Genomic DNA, 19199 nt, shown 5'->3' with positions numbered 1-19199 from the left:
AGAAGAGATATTTCCCCTGAAAATGTGTGTGCAGATGCGACTACATGTCTGTGTGCTCATGTGTATATGTGTGTGGCCTCATTCAGTTTTCCTCCATACTCTCCAATTATGGAAATGCTCTTTCATTGTGGTCATCACTGGGAAAATGCAGTGGGTGGCAGAGGCTGAGCTGAGGATCCTTATAATTTGACTCACAGAATGTCAGAGAATGTTACACAAAGCAAGGAATTAAGCTCTGTGAGTGCCAGAGTGACATTGATTATGTAGGAATGACATACGAATAATTACAAAGCACTCAGGGTTTTTGTTAGTAATCTGTGTTTAGAGTCCCCTTTCAGGAGTTTGAAATGTCATCAGGTAACTGAATAGTGCTAACAGACCTGCATTACATTCCTGCTTCACACTGTGCTAAACAGGAATCATGTTTGTTACTAGACTGAAGAGCATCTCGGTGAAAAAAAGAAAAAAGGACTGGTGGGGAGTAAGCAGGACTAGATTTCAATCTAATTGTCTTTCCTGTTTTCCTCTGCTGTTTGGCTCACACACAGTGGTAGTATTGGTGGTCAATGAGGATTAGACCGTTTGCTGGAAGGCAGAGTGAGAAAGGGCTGGTTCTGCTGCCGTCGGCAGTGATCTCAGCCGAAGATGGATGGAAGGAAGTCTCAAAGTCATTATGCATTAGATGGTTAAAAAAAAAAATGGCTTTCCCACTGTGTTTCTGTGAGTAGAAGTTTTAAATCTACTCCACGGCTTCCATTTTCTTTTCTTTTTTCATCCTAAGATTAAATCTGGGACTGTTTGAAAGCTTCCAAACCAGAGAATGATTCAGACCAGATGTGGGAAGACAGGTAGAGATTGGATAGGATGAGCCTTCCCAGTTCCATTTACTCTCTGAATAAATATGTCGCAAAAAGAGGAATTTCATGGAAGACTTTTGGGGTCGCAGTCACTAATTCTGCCAACTAATTATCAAATCAAGGTGTCGGGCTCTTCCCCAGCAGACTCTAGATAGTCAAGTTCACAACTGCCAATGCTGGCTGACTGGGCCAATGGAAAGCTATCGTTAATAACCTGGAGACATAAAATGGAGGTGCTTTCGGGGGTGCAGACATGCGTGCTCGGATAAGAGAGACTATCCTGCACATGAAAAATGAGATCTTAGAGTTGTGCAAGAATGAGGGGAAAGTTTAGTCGTTAATCACATAGGTCATAATGAGGAGAGGAAATCACCATGCTGAAAGGGTTTGTCTGAATGGATTATAGGCAAATTCAAAAGAAGGAGGAAAAAAAGCAACAAAGGGCACTGCTGGTTTGGGAATTGGGCTCTTTAAAAGTCCTCAATCATTCTCACAATCAATTTTGCATTTCCTCAATAGCCATGTGAAACAGGGCTGTCTCTTCATCGTCTTAGATTAACCACTAAACTGCAAACCATACATTAAATGAAGTACCGAGCATTTGTCCTCCAGAAATATACTTGAATGTTGTTTATTTCCCCAGTAGGTCTGCTGTGATGCATTTAGGTGCCATATCGCTAAATACTTACTGTGCTTTAATATCTGCACCAGCTCGTCTCCAACTGCCTGACTTAGGAAGCAGCTGTGCGGGGGCCCCACAGTTACAGATAGAGTTTTTCTCATAAACTGTTTAATTGTTTGCTTCTGAAAACAATTTGACTGACAGTATTATAGAGTGAGTGTTGTATTGCAGCTGGCAATCCCCTTTATGAGTTTTCTTAGCAAAATACCATGTTGACATATGCTAGGCCCACACAGAAGATTCAGTTATATGGCGGCCTGATCTCCAAGGGAAATGTGCTCAGCAGAAGTTCCCCGGGGAAAATGACGCTGCCGAGGGTAAGGCGGTCTGTAAACCAGTGCTCTCCTGGCATGGGTTGCCTCTGATCAGACTGGCACTGGGTGTGGACCAGTGGTTCCTCCCCGCTCTGTTGCTGGGGGCAAACCCTGACTCCTTCTTCAGAGCTGAGTGAAAGTGCAGTGTGTGATGCTTCCCTCATGACGCTTCACTCATGACATCTGTCCAGCCCCGCAGGCTTTCACAGGGCTGCTGGTCTGCAAAGCCTGGATAGGTAAAGTGCTTTGGGAAGGAGGCAGGTGTGCTGATATCTTTGTTTCACAGACCAGGTCTCCTAACATAAGTGGCCAATGGGCCGAATGGCCTCCCAGCTCCCCAGTGAGGGTGCATTTCCTTTGGGAGTTTAGTTTCTGGCAGACTTTGTGTTTTGTGCTTTTCATGCACGATGATCTTATTTAATCCTCACAAGCACTTTATGAGTTTACACTCTTCTTATTATTTCTGTTTGACAGATGAGGACACTGTGGCTTAGCAAGTTAAGTGTTTTATCAAAGATCACTTAGCGATGATGCATGACAAGTCCTAGTCTCAAGCCCAGGTCTGTCTGGCTCTAAACCCCAGGCTTCTAGAGGAAATCTTAATAAGGACAAGAGATTTCTTATGCCCAGTGTTTTTTTTTTGATGCCTCAAAGGCCAATAAAAGCACCAAAGAAGTGAATTCCACTCATTCATTTAATTCATATTTCCTCCTGCAGTAATCAATGTATTAAATTTTTCCATATTTATTCAGCATCTGCAATGTGTCAGACACAGTGGTAGGCATGGGTGTATAGCAATGCCTTCATGAAGCCTTCAGGTGGAGGTGAGTGGGATGCATAAAATCGACAGGAAAACAGAAATCTAGACAAAGCAATTTCAGACAGTGAGAATTACTAACAAGCACAGTAATGTAATAATTACTGACTTGATTGTCACTCTTATGATTGAGATGGTTGAGAAAGGCTTTTCTAAGGATATTTCACCTGAGTTGAAGCCTGAATCACGAGAAGGAGCTAGTCTTAGAAAGAGCTGGGGAGAGAACAAGTTCAAAATCCCTGGTAAAGGAATGAGCTTGTTGTGTGTAGGAACTTAAGTAAAGCCAGGGTGTCTGGACCAATCCTTGGCAACTATACCTAAGGCCCTGGTGAGGAACCTCCAGTCACACAGTCCACCCATCCCTGCTTCTGTCCATCCATATATCCAGTGTCCATAATCCATCCATCATACATCCATTTATGCATGGCAAAACCATCCATCCAACCATCCACCTAGCATTCATATATTCATACATTCCTGTATCCATATAGAAACTGTCCATCCATCCATCCATCCATCCAACAAATATTCATGCAAGGCTGCTCCTTAAGTCCCATTGCTTGACATTGGAGCCCCAGAGATGAATAAGACATGATTCTTGCCTTTAAGAATTTCAAATACTATTAAGAGAGACAGAAATTAATACACATAATGTAAAACGTGGGTTCAAATGTAATGTTGAGAGTACTAAAGTTGCCGAGAGAGGCAGTGATGAGCTCTGTCGGGAGTCAGGGAAGGCTTCACTGAGGAGGTGACATTCGAGGCATGTTTTGGGAAGGAGCTTTTCCAGGTAGAAAAGGAGGAAGAGGAAACAGCATGGCCAAAGGCCCAGAGGAGGGTAACCCGAAGCATGCATGCAGGGCATCTAAGGGGGAATGGAGTGAGACCGGGCAGTGCTGGGAGGGGAGGATGACCTCTGTATTCTAGGCCAGAGGTCAGGAAATGGAAGCCACAGGTTACATTGGGCTTGCAACTCTGTGTTGTTCAGCCTGGACTGAACAAAGGTTTTAAAAAGTAAATCCATTTCTCAGTTTTTAATTTGGAGAGCTCGCACACAAAATTCCAGATTTCCAGCTTGTCTTGGAAAAATTTGGCAACACTGGACCTTCCTGCAGGGTGACAGTGGGCTGGCCGTCCAGTCAAGGCTGCCCTCTTCTGTTGGGGCGTCTGTTCCCCGGGGGCCTAGGCCTGCCCTCCCCGTTTCTCCCCCTGACACTGCAGCTGAGTATCAGTTTTCCTTTGTCATCCCACTTGCGTCGTTGTTTGTCTTAGAGTAAAGAGGAAAGTAAAATACTTCTTTTCCTTCCGTCTCTATTAAAAGAAAGCAAACAAAAGGTAGACTGAGAGGTCTGTCTGTTTCAAGAAAGTGAGAGAGAAAACATATTTCTTTGTAGAAGTGAAGACTATTCCTTCATCTTTAATATGCAAACAAAGTATGTCAGTGTGGGAAGGATGCAACCCTAGGTGGCATTATAGAAACACACACACGCACATGCACACGCACGCACCTGCCTCTTTCCTTCATGTGGCCTGTTTGGCCCTGAAACACTTTGGAACCTATAAGACTTACTGCCGGCCTCAGGGAGTCTGGAAGGATTTTAAGCAGAGGCGTGACATAGGTGGTGTTTGATCAGCGATTGTGTAAGACCAGTCTGGTGACAGTGGGAACGCGGATGATGATGATGGTTTTGCAGTGGGAGGTGAGGGGACTGGGCAAACCCACAAATAGAAAAGCTGTGACCGTTATGCAGTTGAGGAAGGGTGTCAGTCTGCATGAAAATAGGACAGCGGCAGGAGGAGTCGAGAGCAAGGGCAAGAGTGGAGGTTTAGACAGGACGTGAAAGTGATAACTCGTACGACAGCCATTTGTACCCCTTCCTCGGCTCTCATCTCGCCCCAAAGACGAAGACAGGTCTTCAGATTCAATATTGACCCATAAACCTTCCCGCGGAAGAAGAGCATATGCAGCCCCTGGAAACCTGCAGCATATCCTCATGGTGAAACGGCTCTGTTGGTAAAAATGCTCCCGGTGTGAAACAGATGTCACTGGTGCTGGTGCAGAAAGATGAGGAAAGATAACGAATTACAATGGAGTTGAAAACACTGTTAAAAAAAAACAAAACAAAAAAACCTAACAGCATAGCATGGCAAAGGAGCAAAACTGTTTTGAAGCTGCAAATCTTTCCTGCACCTGATGGTAAAAGCCTGTGAAACTTTCTACTTCATTGAAAGCATCCAAGCAAAATGTGTTACAGTAGCTCCCTTCAGCTCTCATCCTGTGAGTATGTCTTATATATTTAGTAAGATCAAGAACACGCTGAGGGCGGGGATCTAGCCATATGTTTCCTGTATTATTTTAATTACCTGTTACTTGTGTTTTTAGTTTAATAAAATCAGTTTCCCATAGATTCAAGACTGTCATATAAGATTGAGCAGGTTGTGCACTGCAGAAGTCTAGCAGGACACTATTCACATAGATCTCAATATGGATGGTGCTCTCTAGATTTATGCACTGTTCAACCTGTGCAGCTGTACTTACTGGCCCTATTAGACTGAATTAACTCCAGTTCTCACACTATTTTGATTACTGTAGCTTTGCAGTACATCTGAAATCGGGGAATGTGAGTCCTCCAGCTTATTCTAGTATGACTTTTTAAAACTTGTGTTCAGATCTCAGCTCTAACACTTATAGGCTATGTGACCTTGGGCCAGTTATTCAACTCCCTCGAGCCTTATGTTCCTTACCTTTTTTTTTAGGATTGGCGCCTGGGCTAACAACCGTTGCCAATGATTTTTGTTTCTTTTGTTTTTTTTTGTTTTTCTCTGCTTTATCTCCCCAACCCCCCCCCCCCCGTACACAGTTGTATATGTTAGTTGCAGGTCCTTCTAGTTGTGGGGTGTGGGATGCCGCCTCAACGTAGCCTGACGAGTGGTGCCATGTCCGCGCCCAAGATCCGAACCTTAGGCCGCCGCAGCGCAGCACGTGAGCTTAACGACTCAGCCACAGAGCCGGCCCCTGTTCCTTAGCTTTAAGCCAGGTCCAGTTACATCCTAGGCTCTGGAGCCAGACCACCAAGGCTTGAGCATCTCTTTCTGCCACCTCCTGGTTGAGCGACTTTCAGAAAATTCACTTAAACTGTCTCTGCCTTCCTTTATAATCCATAAACTGGGGATAATAATAGCACACATCCCATGGAATTGCTGTGAGGATTAAATGAGTTAACATGTGCAAAGTGCTTAGAACAGAACACTGCACACAGTAGGTGTTCGATAAATGCCAACTCCTACTATGATGTGCACTTGGTGCAGTGTCTGGTGTACAATAACTGCTCCGTAAAGATTATTATTTTAAATCTGCACAGACCAGGAACAGTCCCAGGGCCTGAGCACACAGTAGGTCGTCTGTTAGTTGAATGACTGCTACATGAGCCTTGCTGGTTTGGTTTTGAACAGACTAGAATGAGGGAACAGCAGATCAAGCAATTGAAGAGGAGAGTGGAAGGTTTTTCTTTGTTAGGTGGGTACTATATAAAAATAAGTTTATTTTTGTACTTTTAAATTTTGTTTTAATTCGTGTTTATTCTATCACCTTTTTACACTTTATAGTTTATTACCATTTTTATGCCTCCCTTTTTAATAGACTATTTTTTTAGAGCCAGGTTAGTTTCACAGCAAAATTGAGCAGAAGGTACAGAGATTTCCTGTATACCCTCTGCCCCGACGCATGCACAGCCTCCCCCATTTTCAACCTCCCCCGCCAGAGCGGTGCCTTTGTTACAATCGATGAATCTACATCGACACGTCATTATCACCCAGAGTCCCTGGTTTATGTTAGGGTTCAGTCTTGGACCATCCGTTCTGTGGTTTTGGACAATTTATAATGACTTCTATCCACCGTTATGGTCCCACGCAGAGTGATTTCACGGCTCTGAAAACCCTCTGTTCTCTCCCCCTTCATCCTCGCCCGACTCCCCATCCCTGGAAACCGCGGATCTGTTTACTGTTTGCGTAGTTTTGTCTCTTCAAGAATATGATGTAGTTGGAATTACATAGCATGTAGCCTTTTCAGAATGCCTCCTCTCACTCAGATAATGTGTGTTTAAAGTTCCCCCATGTCTTCTCATGGCTTGGTAGCTCATTTCTTTTCGGCCCTGAATGACGTTCCATCATCTGAAATAAACACAGTTCATTTATCCTTCACCTACTGAACGACATCTTGGTTGCTTCCAAGTTGTGGCAATTGTGAATAAAGCTGCCGTAAACATCTGTCTGCAGGCTCTCATGTGGACGTGAGTTTCAACTCCTTTGGGTAGATGCCAAGAAGCATGGTTGCTGGATCAGATAAGAGTATATTTAGTTTTGTAAGAAACTGCCAAACTGCCTTCCAGAGTAGCTGTAGCATTTTGCATTCCCGCCAGCAATGAATGAGAGCTCCTGTTGCTCCACACCATGGCCAACATTTGGTGTTGTCGGTGTTCCAGATTTTGGCCGTTCTAGAAGTTGCATAGTGCTATCTTACTGCTGTTTTACTTTGCATTTTTCTGATGACACATTATGTGGAACATCTTTATAATTTATTTTTCTACTCTATAAAAGTAAAAAATATGTCCACCCATTACATCCTGGTCACATGTTGTGGAATTCCTGTGTCCCTTCCTTTTCTTCTCCTCAGGCGCCAAATGTAAGGGACTCTCAGACTCCTCAGCCTTTCTTCCTGGACACTATGGTAGAGCCTGTCTGGTGCAGGCGTCTGCTCAGCTGGGATCTGCTAGAGAAGCAAAACCTCTGGAGGTCAAGGACTGAGCCTGTCTTGTTGACTGTTGAGTTCCCAGCCCCTCTGGTGTCTGGAATGTTGAAGGATCCCAATAAATGTTTAACATATATGCCCCCGGGTTGGGTCATTGAATGGAAGATAACTTTTGTCCTGTAGGGCAATGTTATCTTCCAAGGGGCATGGAGTTCCTGCATACTTTCTCTCCCCTGCCTCTGACGTGAGCCCCTAGAGTAATTGAAGGCTTTCCAGTATGTTACAAAAAGATTCTTCTGGTACCCAAGGTGGGATGGTGGAGACGCCTTCCTCCTTGGGTACCCCCCTTTACCCATTTCCTCCAGTTCTCCCCAACCTAAATGTGAGGGAGGAAGAGGGAGTTCTGAATAGAGCAGGTACTTCCTGCTTCTTTCTTACTTATTTGAACAATGTCTTTGCTCTAGTCACTGTATCATTCCAATCCGATACCAGTAGTGATTATATCATTGATCCTCTTTTCAGTTATTTCTAATTGGTTACAGACATTAATCACGGTCTCTGCATAACAGATTGTATCTGCTGTCAATACCTGTGCTCAGATAGCCGTTGCCTTGTAGATTTAACCCATTGTCAGGATTCTTTGAGGGCACCCAAACTCGTTGTCTCTTATGTTGCCATTGTGCCAAGCCTGCTTCTTTTTGAGTCCTTCTTTCCATGTGGCTGTCACTGCCAGAGTCCTCAGGAGGGTCGAGACCGTCCAGGGGCCTGGGCTTTCTCACTTCTCCGAACTTCAGAATGGATAATCCGTTTGCTGATCCCCCGTCCCCTCCAAGGGCATAACGACCACCTCGGCTCTGAGCACTCAGCCACCTGGGCAGCTCCTTCTTTGCCCTGTGAAGGCAGGTGGAAGAATGGCGATTGGGCGCTCACAGTTGCCTGCAGGCTCCAGATGGTCGTAGCCAGAGAGGAAGAGGGGACTTTGGTGTAAAGAAAGGTACTGAGAAGGGTCACCGTGGCTCAGAGACAACCTGCTTGGGAACAGAAAGTGAGAGGCTAACCGCAGTCACTCAGGTGCCCAGTACATGATCAGAGCACCATTGATTAAGGCGCCTCACTAAAGACCCCCAACAGCTGGTGTTCGGCAAGAGCTCCCTCTGCCCCGGCCAGTGTGTTCGTGCTTTTAGGGACTGTCTGATGGAATCTTCCCTGCAGCCCTTTCCTGTCTCTCTTTGCAGCTTCTGTCGTGTTGTAGGCACAGTGCTGGTCACTGAGGATGCTGAGATGAACAAAAGAGAGCACAGCCCTGCCCTGTGGAGCTCACAGTCCCATGGTGCAAACCGGTAGCAGTGAAATAACCACATGCGGTGACAGGTGTTGGGAAGAGAGGCTGTGGGGCCGCCTGTGCGGGTAGAGGGGCCGCATGCTTGCAACAGGCCCTTTCTGGAGGCTGGGCAGGCTGGGCAGGTGGAGGTCCGAGGGACGGTAGGCTTCGGTGGCTGGAGAGTGGAGGGAAGGACCTCCTAGCGAAGGGCCAGCCATGGAGCAAGAGCAGGAGTGGAGAGTATGCGCGTCCGAAGCCCTAGGAGATAGGAAGTAGGTGTTTCCGTCGTTTGTAAATAGGAAAACTGAGGCTAATCCAGATTCAGAAATCTGCCCGAGGCGACGCAGTAGATAGCAGACTGTATGAGTTTGCTCCAGCTGCCGTAACAAAGTACCACAGACTAGGGGCAGAAACAGCGGGAACTCCTTGTCTCACGGCTCTGGAGGCTGGAAGCCTGACATCAAGGTGCCGGCAGGGCTGCTTTCTCCATTGGCTTGCGACTGGCCATCTTCTTGCTGTGTCCTCACCGTGGCCTTTCCTCTGTGCTTGTGCGTCTCTGGGGTGTGTCTCTCTGTGTCCTAATCTCCTCCTATAAGGACACCAGTCGTATTGGATTAGAACCCACCCTAAGGACCCCATAAGCTGAATTACTTCTTTAGAAGCTCTGTGTCCTAAGACAGTCACATTCTGATTACAGGACGCTAGGGCTCCAGCATATGAATTTAGGGGACACATTCAGCCCCCGGCACTGACCTTCCCAAAAAGAGGGCTTGGTAGAGTCTGAGGAGGCAGGTGGGGGCAGCCCGGGGGTGCTGAGTCAGAGACGAGGGGGAAGAAGTGCAGCGCCGCCCTGAGGCGGGGCTCCGAGCAGGAGTGCGCGAAACGCAGAGGCTGAGCCAGGCTGGGGAGGGTGACCGTGCCTTGCCAGTGGAGTGAATGCATGTGCGCTGGTCTCCACGTCAGACACTAGAGTCGGAAAGAGCCAGGTCAAAGCCGGGGCCAGCCTGGGGCGAGGCACAGATCCTGGGGAAACCAGAGTCTGGTCAGAACCCGCTTGGGTGGATTTCCTGCAGCCACGTCTTGCTCTTAATTACAAGCAGGTAATCATTGTGCGTCATTCTGTAGCTACCATCAACTCAGATGCCCTGCACCCGCCACTCAATACAACTGTCTGTGATGATGGAGATGTTCTCTGTGCCCTCCAAGATGATGGCCGCTAGTCACAGGCGACTGTTGAGCGCTTGCAGTGTGTCTAGTGCATGTGGCTGAGAGCTTTTACTTTTATTTAATTTTAGAAAGTTTACTTTTAAATTTAAAAAGTCACACGTGGCCACCACATTGGATAGCCTTGTCCTTGACAGTGCAGCTGCAATCATACTGATTGCTAGATCAGCCAGGAGGGGTTTGGGATCTCCAGGAATAGGGTGCGGGGGTGGGGAGCCGCTCTGAGAGGTGCACTTGTCAGCTAGAGCAGTTTGTCCACGTCTGCTGGACGCGGAGACCCAGCTAGGGGCGGGAGGGAGCCAGCTCTTGTGAGCTGCCCTCCCATTTCTCATTCTAAAGAGAAGGCAGGGCTCACTCATTCAGCAAATGTTTCTGAAGCGCCTCCTCTGTGCCTCTGACCTCACGTCACTGCGGGGCTCCACTGGGGTAGTAGTCAGTCCCCAAGTATACTGCTTAGTGCGTGGTTGCCGTGTGCCAGCCACACACACTTTCTGTTATTAATTTAATCCTCAGAGCCATCCTCTGCGGTAGATACTATCTTTCTCACTTCACAACAGAGGAAAGTGGGATTCAGAGATTTTGAGTGACCGCTTCAGCAATTGGAAGAGGCCGGATTTGAAGCCAGGTCCCTCTGACTCCAGAGTCCACACTGGTAGTGTCTGTTCTCTTTTGGAAGATCTCATTGGAGAGGGGTGCATGTGAGGGGAGTGGGCCGGGGAGCACATCTTGTTGACTTTCGGAGATGCTGTCACTTGCAAGGCCAGCTTGTGTGAGGAGGACGCTGAGGGTGAGGCATCCACAGGCATCTGCTGAGAGACTTAACTCAAGCAAAAGCCAGGGAGGAAGCTGACTGTGAAAAATGGTGAACCAAAGGGGCAGGTCGTCTGGACACAGGGAAGGGCTAGTCTGTTGGGTCGTGAAATGCATATTGGGACAGGGACAGGCAGCTGGGTGCCCAGGAGGGAGCGTGGGAGTGGAAGGGCCTATCTCCTCCACCTGCTGTGCCCACTTCCTGCACGCTGCCCCTCTGGCCTCTGCATCACATGCATCTGAGAGCAGCAGCACGCTCGGGGTAGCAGCTGCCTGATAAGAAGGCTGCTCCGACCTCGACCTCCGGCAAGGTCATCTGAGACCTGGAAGTTATGAGAGGAAACAGCAGGTTTAGAGGAAAAACTGGCCTTTGGGGAAGTTGCAACAACTTGTGATTTCTACGGCTGTTTTGCTTTCTGCTCAGCTGCTTCTCCAGGATGGAAGACAGCCCAGGCAATAGGAAATGCCACCTGATGGCCAGCTCTCCAGTCTCCTCCCAGCATGCTTCAAGCGGATTGTGAGGATAATGTTGGGAAGTTTAAACCCAACCAAGGCCCTCGGGGTCCAGAGCAGACATTTTCCTGCCACCTCTGGTCAGACCTTTGAGTGCCGAGTTATTCATGCATTTACCAAATATTTCTTGAGCGCCGGGCACTGTGGTGGGTCCTGGGGTACGGGCATGGACAGGACAGCACTGTCCGAGGCAATTACCAGAAGGACGCGGAGGAGTTAGCCAGATGAGGGCATGTGGCTGGGGGAGAGACATGGAGTGTGCAGGCAGAGAGAAGGAATGTGGGCTCTGAAGGGTGCATTCAGGAGACAGAAAGACATTCATTGTGCCTGGATCTTAAAAGCAAGGAGGAGGAGTAAGAAGTGAGGCTGCAGGGGGATGAGGAAGATCAGACGATGAAGGGTTTCCTAAGCCGCAGTACGTAAACAGATGGTCTCTTAGGTTGACGGCAGTACTGAGTTGCTGAAGATTCTAAGCAGGGGCGCGACTTGCTCAGATTGGAATGTTTATAAAAATTACTCTAGCTGTGTGGGGCTGGAGAATGGATTAGTTGGGGGCAAGAAAAGATTCAGGAAGAACAGTTTGAAAACTAGCACAGGTGATGGCCTGGATTGAATTAGAGACGCAGAAGCCGGGATGGAAAGAAGGGGAGGGGTCAAGAAATGAGGATGATTCTAAGCACTCGGTGAAGGAGAGTGCAGCTTCCAGGCTGACTTCTGGCTCAGGCGACTGGGTAGAAGAAGGTCCCAGTTAGTGATGCAGGAGACACAGAAGGATGAACAGATCTGTAGGGGAAGATGATGAATTCTGTTGAGGACATGTTGGGACATGAAAGGGAGGTGCCCACTGGCAGCTGGACTCGGTGGCCTGGAGCTCAGCAGTCGACCTGGGCTGGAGGTGATTTGCAGAGCTGCAAGGCAGCGAGGGTGCGAAAGGGCTTATCAGTGCCTGCTGCAGAACGGGAGTGCCTCCATGGACAAGGAGGCAGAGGCGCAGAGAGGCTGAGGACCATTCAGGGCTTCGTACCCAAGCTGAGATTTGAACCACACCCTTTGTGTGTTTGTGTGTGTGTGCGTGTGTGCACACATGCACGTGTGTGTTTTCCCCAGTAGGCAGTCCTGTCATTACTCATGCCTGTGCCAGCCAGTGTTTGAAAATATCACAGTTGCCTTTGCCAACTTGGTGCATAGCATTGGCTTAATTCTGTGGGACATCTAGCATTGACTGCCCCTAGAATAGGGACGGCACATTGATACTGGAGCTGGGGATTCAAATTGGCATTAGCTTGGTGGACAGGCAAATGGAGGGAGCATAATGTAGCCATGCGTGGTGAATGCTAGATTCAGAGGGTTCCTCTTTTGCACCCTGCCATATGGGCAGCTTCCGTGGCCATGAGCGTAGATCTTGGTGAAATCGCTTCTCTGCTGAAGAACGAGAGATCAGAAGATAGTTCCGCTCAGTGCTGCGTGTGCATGAACTCGCCGCGGTATTATTTGAGGTCAGAGTAACCTTGTGAGAGGCCACCTTCTGATCCTGCCAGCTGTCTCCTTTACCTGGAAAAAAGCTTAGCCATAAAAGAAGAGAAATAGCTTAAGGGGAAGGATGGAAGAGAGGGGAAGAAATAAATAGCCGAGATGGGCAGCACAGCCATACTTGTGAACACTCTGGGCTGTTGGAGCATGGCAGAGTGGAGTCTGCGTGAAATGTTTTGTGAAATAGCAGAGAGCAAGGCCATAGCCCCTGGGCTTCGGAGGCCGTAAGCTTATTAAAAGTTATATTTTGCTCCGTGGAAGCAGACCCTGTTTGTGTGTGCGTGTGAAAAGGAAACAAATCCTGGCATGAGATTCCGTTCCACTGAATTCATTCGGAAAGATGTTCCTGTTCGGTGGGCCAAGACGTGGTGAAAAACCATAGACGCTGCTTAGAAGCTGTTCTAAGGGGTCCGGCTTGTCAAGACCCAGTTCTGAGCAGCTGATTGCTGCTTGCCATTGTTCGACCTGGACTGGGGCTGAAAATGCTGATTCCCTGAATGTCCCTAAAATAGAGGCCAGCTCAGACCGGGCTTAGAGCTGGTGTGAGAGCACATGAGCCAGATTCTAAATCAGATCGAAGCAAGAGGGGTTGTCAGTGCTTTGACCAGAGAGATTCCCTGGGTGTTAATTCCACCCTCTGTGAGTAGGACTCGGGACTGGAACGCATCCTCAGCTCAAGGTTGTGGCCATCTTCTTGTCCCTTTTAGCCCTGCGTGGGCCGTTGTCTTCTCTGCGTCTCTCAGTGAATTTACTTGGACTAGTGCAGAGAGAGCATCCTGTTGGCTTAACCAAGTACCATCGCCCCCTAGTGGGCAGAGCCCTCTGTACGAAGCCTCATGGTAATCGTTGGCCAACCTATGGAGGTATCTTCTTTGAGTCAGATGCTGTGTTCCAGTCCAGTCAGTGGCCAACTCAGACAAAGCCATGTTACTTTGCCAAGTGGGCAGTGCTGGGAGGGGGAGTTTGAAATGGCTGGACCGTGGCCGACTTGCACACTCCCAGTATCTATTGTCGGGGCGAGGGCTTGGCTCAAAGCTAAGTTACCAGACTGGTTAACGGCTGGTGTGTTAATCGGCCGCTGTGTTAGAGAGTGGGCCCAGGAAGAGCAGGTGTGTTGAGTAGCAAGTCCAGAATCCCAGAATGATGCAAAGACCTTCCCGGGCTCGTCTAGTCTATTCTGTCAGGGATGTGGGAATCTCTCTGGATTTGGGTCAGAGGGCGAGGTTGAAAACCAGACACCACCACTTAAGAGCTGCGTGGTCTTCGGAAGCTTGATTAACCAATCGGAGCCTCACCTCTCGTGCTGTGAGCTGGACCAACAACAATGCCCCCTCCCAGGGTTGTGAGGATGAGGTGAGGAAGGTACCTCCCCTAGCATCTGGTACCCGGGAGGCACGTAATGCCTTCGTCTCCTTCAGTGAAATACCAGGGACCTTTCAGCATAGAGTCACTTGCGGAAGGAGTATGTCCACCCAAGGGCAAGTGAGTGGGATATAAGTTACATAAAGATTTTAGTTACTGCAGCCAAAAGAGTTTGGCAGACGGTGGCCAAACTTTCTAGGTCAGTGTCCGGAGAGGAGAGATATAGAGAGTGTTAGTGGTGATAATTTTGTCTGTCTGTCTTTCCTGCTCACTCACTCACTCATCTGTCACTTCTCTCTCTCTCTCATCTACTTTTTGTTCCATCTATCAGTCATCTATGTACACACACCTCATTTTTTAATTAAGAATTATTTCTTGAATGCCTAATATCTGCCAGGCACGGGGGGTACAGTGATGAAGAAAACAAACCCATGACTTCATAGAGCCTGCGTTTGAGGCGTGGGGTGCAAAAGATGATACATGAAAACTAATTCATGGCAGACAGTGACAGTCTAATGTGCTTCCGTGTGCACTGCTTCATCTTATCCTCGCGGTACCTCTGTGACGGAAGAGGGTCTCATCATCCCATTTTAAAGACAAAAAAAGTCAGACTGGGGGGGCGGGGGGTGCCTCGATTTCACCAGGTGGACACAGCCTGCCTGGGGCAGAGCCTCCTGACTCGGCATCCTGCATTCTTTTGACTTCCCCATGATGTAACTTCCTTGGAAAAGGGAGAAATATGAACTGACGGGAAAAAAGAGAAGGTTTTCAAAATAAGAGTTTGTAAATCAACCTTAAGAAGTTCCATGAGTTGCAAGGGGTAAAAAGTAGCTCACTCGGTTACCTTTATTTTCCCTTCTGGTTTTAAATTCCCATAGCACACTTTCTGTGAGCAGTGCAGGGGACTTTAGCTTCTCGCATTGCCAGGCAAATATTTATCCTTATGGATAAAGCAATGCCATAGTCGTCTTCATGGCCTTATTCTAAAACGTCTTCCCTCCCTCTGGAATTTTACACTAGGCCAGCATTCTTGTTTTTGTTTGTTTTTTGGTGAGGAAGATTGGCCCTGAGCTAACATCTGTTGCCAATCTTCCTCTACTTTAGGTGGGACGCCACCACAGTGTGGCTTGATGAGCGGTGCTACGTCTGCGCCTGGGATCTGAACCTGCGAACCCTGGGCTGCAGAAGTGGAGCACGCACACTTAACCACTTGGCCCCCGGGCCAGCCCCCTAGGCTAGCATTCTTGACCGTTCCTCTCCTCTCTTTGAGGATTTGTCAGGGGCTGCAAGGCAGATGCCCAGTGGGGCCGGGCAGGTGTGACAGTGCGTGAAGGGGGCCTGGTGGGAATACTGGTGACCTTGAGAGTGAGCGTGTGTCCTCTGGGGGCGGCCGTGACTCAACGCCATCCAGTCCCCACAGGTGTTGAGGGTGCACCGTGTTGCCAGTGCTCGTCCTTTGGGAGAAACAGAAGTCAAGATTTCATGCACAATATCTTCAATTTAAATTTTAGTTCAGTTTCAACAAAACAAAATAAAACCCATAGTGTGGGCCAAACCAAGCATGCCTGCGGGCCAGGGTATTTTGGGTCATAGGCTGGGTTACAACCTGCTGTCATGGGACACTTCTCAGTGGAGAGAAGGGATGTGTTTACATCAGAGATCAGATTTGATTTGTTTGGCCCGGAGAGTTTTGAGACCCATTTTGAGTTAATGGCTAATATTTTAAAAGTGGGATATTTCACCCAAAGATCTAGGTTTCTGGCTTCTTTAGAAAACAAAAATCAAAAGATGGAACAACACTGAGTCCAGTGTTACCCAGTCACAGACTCCTGGTGCTGAGTGTGGCACTTCCTTTAGACAGGGGCTGCCTAGTTTGCCACAGTCCCCATCGCTCCCTATTGTTGACTTCTGGCCCACTGCACTTACTAATGTGATCTCCCTGATGCCTGTAGGCATTGGAGTTTGTGCTCACAGGTTCAAATCTGTGTTTGATCAGAACGTGAAAGGGGCATTCCAACTCACCTGACATCAGTGTGGGTTGACGGTGAAAATCAGCGTGCTAGTTCTCCCCAAGCAGAAGATCGCTCCCAGGAGCAAAATCAGTCCTGCTGGATCTTCCTAGACCCTTTTACTTTTTATCTGTGCCTGGTGGAAGATCTGTGTGTGTGTGCGCCTGTGCGTGTGCGCACACCTGCATCCATCCTGTGTGTGCACGTGTGCGTGCATGGCATGGAGGTTTGATCTTTCTCCCGTTTCCCTCCATCTCCCCCTTTACCAAGCAGTTATCTCTGCTGTCTTCGGCTCTGGCTCTCAGGCTTGGGGAGCAACCTCTTGCTCATTGGTGTCAGGAGGACCAGGCATCCTCACTCTCGTGGTGGGCCCCTCTGAGTGGCTGGCGATCTTGCTGTTTTACGTGTTGTTCGCCTCTCACAACCCGTTTCTATCTGCGATGCTCTGAAATCCGTGGCAGTCTCCTTGAGATACGCGTGTTCAGCAGCTGGGACCACTCAAAGCTTTATCCCTCTATTCTGCCACCATTGCCCCTTCATGGAAAGGATTTGAAAAGGAAACCTTGACTTTTAGATTGATTTTTAAATAAGCACCTATTTAGCTGTTGGTGCTTGAAAAGCAGCCTGGATTATAGTCTTCCAACAAGCAAACAGTATTCTAATTGATGCCTTTCCTAGCTGATGAAAGGGGCCTCTGCGGGTAATTCCCCCCAGCCTGGGGACAGACCTGATATTCACAGGTTGTTGACAACAGCGGGGAGTGGGGAGAGGTCAGGAACGCGGGCACAGGCGAGTGCTTTCTCCTCTCCTCGGTCCTTCCCCCGTGGACTCTTGTCCTGCAGCTTCCTCTCCCTTCTAGTTGATTGCCGTGGTTTTGGTGGTCATGCCAAGGTTTTTTTGCTGCATTTCTGAGAACAAAATGCAGACTAGGAAGTACTGTTGCATTGCTAACCCAGTGGTTTCCAGGAAAGATGATGGACAGAGTGTTTAAAATTGGATTGGAACTTAGAAGTTTCCAGATTCGTAGATGCCTCCCACCGGGTGAATAGTTTTCTCTGCTTTTACTAGAGATGTCTAGAATCTAAAGTGCCTTTGCCAAGAGATGAATAAAAGCCTTTCCTCCTCCATCGGGCCTTCCTAGAGTGTGAGAAAGAAAACATATTCTCCTTTCACTCCAGTCATGATGGCCTTGAGGAGAAGTGAATAGCCAGCATTTATTGACCACTCCTTAGACACCAGGCTTTGGGCTGAGTGCGTCACATGATCATCTTGTCCTCACAACCAGCTTAGGAGGCTGCTCTTGTTGTCATCTCCAGTTTACAGATCAGGAGACAAAGGCGCAGAGAGGTTAGGTAACCTCTCTCAGGCCACACAGCGGGGGAGGGGTGGTACCTGGGTTTGAGCTCAGCCCATTCTTTTAAGTGGAACACACTCTGCGCTGCAGCCTATGTTGATACATTTCATCCGGCTGCGTGTTTCCTGATACTTTTCTCTCTGCCACTTACAGAGTCTGTGGAGGCCGAATGTTGCAATTCGTGAAGAGCGGTTAGTGTGCAGGACATTACTCATCATAAAAGTGAATAGTCAGTGTTTATGACATGGCAGGGACTGTGCTAAGTGCTTTAAATGCATTTTCACTTGGGGCTCTCACACTGACTCTGAAACGTGGGTATGGAAGTCACCGACCACGATCCTACCTCCAGGATTTGAACCAGGATTGATACAGTTAGAAGTGAACCCACCCTTTAATTTACCATGTTGCAATTTCATCCTCTGCTGTTCTCTCTTCAGTGTCTCGTCTGCTCCAGCCACAGGATGGCTCAGTGCTGTTGGTTTAACATGCTACATGATTTCCTACCTCAGGACCTTTGCACAACCTCAGCTCTCTGCTTGGCACACCTTTTCTCTTCTTCTCCCCTCAGCAAACCATGCTTTAGCACCCCGTTCAGGTGTCACCCTGGGAAACTTTCGGCATCTTCCATGGAAAGAGCTAGTTGCTTCTCTCTGCCTCCTCCCCTGGAACCCTGCTGTCTTTAGACTTTCTTACTGCCCTCCTTACACTGTGTTGTCATAATTTGTATACCCCATGGAGTTGTAAATCCTTTGAAGTGGAGATTATGAAGGATGCATCTCACCCGACTGTGTGGTTTGTCACTCTCCCAGAACCTACTCCAGTGGCGGGTAGTCATAGGTGCCCAGGCGCCAATGATGAGTCCCTGTCTCGCTGGTGCCTAGCCTGGAGCACAGGAGCAGACATGCTGAGCGCATATGACAGTGCTTGTATTAGTCAGGGCTCTCCGGAGAAACAGAGCCAAGAGGATATATACAGACATATTTAAGGGGACATTTGTCATGGGAATTGGCTCACGTGGTCATGGAGGCTGAGAAGTCCCGTGCTCTGCCACCTGCGAGCTGGAGACCAGAAACCAGGTGGTGGAATTCAGTCTGAGTCTGAAGGCCCAAGAACCAGGAGCTCGGATGTCCGAGGGCAGGGGACGATGGACGTGCCAGCTCTGAGAGACAGAGGGAACTCACCCTCCCCCCCCTTTTTCCCGTTTGGGCCCTTGAGCGAGTGGAGTTGCCCAGCCGCTGTGCTGCCAGCGGATCTTCTTTACTCCGTCGGCTGCTTTAGTCCCTTCCAGAAACACCTCGCGGACACCCCCAAAATAGTGTTCTCCAGGTATCTGGGCATCCCTTCCCCAGCCCTGTCCAGTGGACAAGATTACCCATCACCGTTCTCAGTATGGTTTTATTGATGGTTTTGTATCATTCTGACCCCCTCCCCACCTCTTTGTTACCTTCTGGCTTCAAACAGCGTTTAGTAGACGATGGAATCATGTTTCTCGCCCAGAGGTTGGCTGACCTCTTCCTGTAAAGGGACAGAGAGCAAGTATTTTAGGTTTTTCAAGCTGTGTGGGCTCTGTCAACTACTCACTTCTGCCATTGTGGCGTGAAATCAAACTTTGTTTGCAAACATGGCAGCCGGCAGATGTGGCACACCGGCTGTCGCTTG

The 19199-nt window shown here is 48.4% G+C and overlaps 1 pseudogene; it reads left to right on the top strand.

Annotated features, from left to right (window-relative positions):
• The window catches only part of LOC138922881 (heparan sulfate glucosamine 3-O-sulfotransferase 4-like), a 143978-nt pseudogene that overhangs the window by 32543 nt on the left and 92236 nt on the right, over positions 1–19199 (top strand).

This window comes from Equus caballus, unplaced genomic scaffold (assembly GCF_041296265.1).
Source record: "Equus caballus isolate H_3958 breed thoroughbred unplaced genomic scaffold, TB-T2T haplotype1-0000016, whole genome shotgun sequence".
Classification (NCBI taxonomy): Eukaryota; Metazoa; Chordata; class Mammalia; order Perissodactyla; family Equidae; genus Equus; species Equus caballus.
Note: the sequence above shows the minus strand (reverse complement) of the source record. Positions and strands in the feature narration are given on the sequence as shown.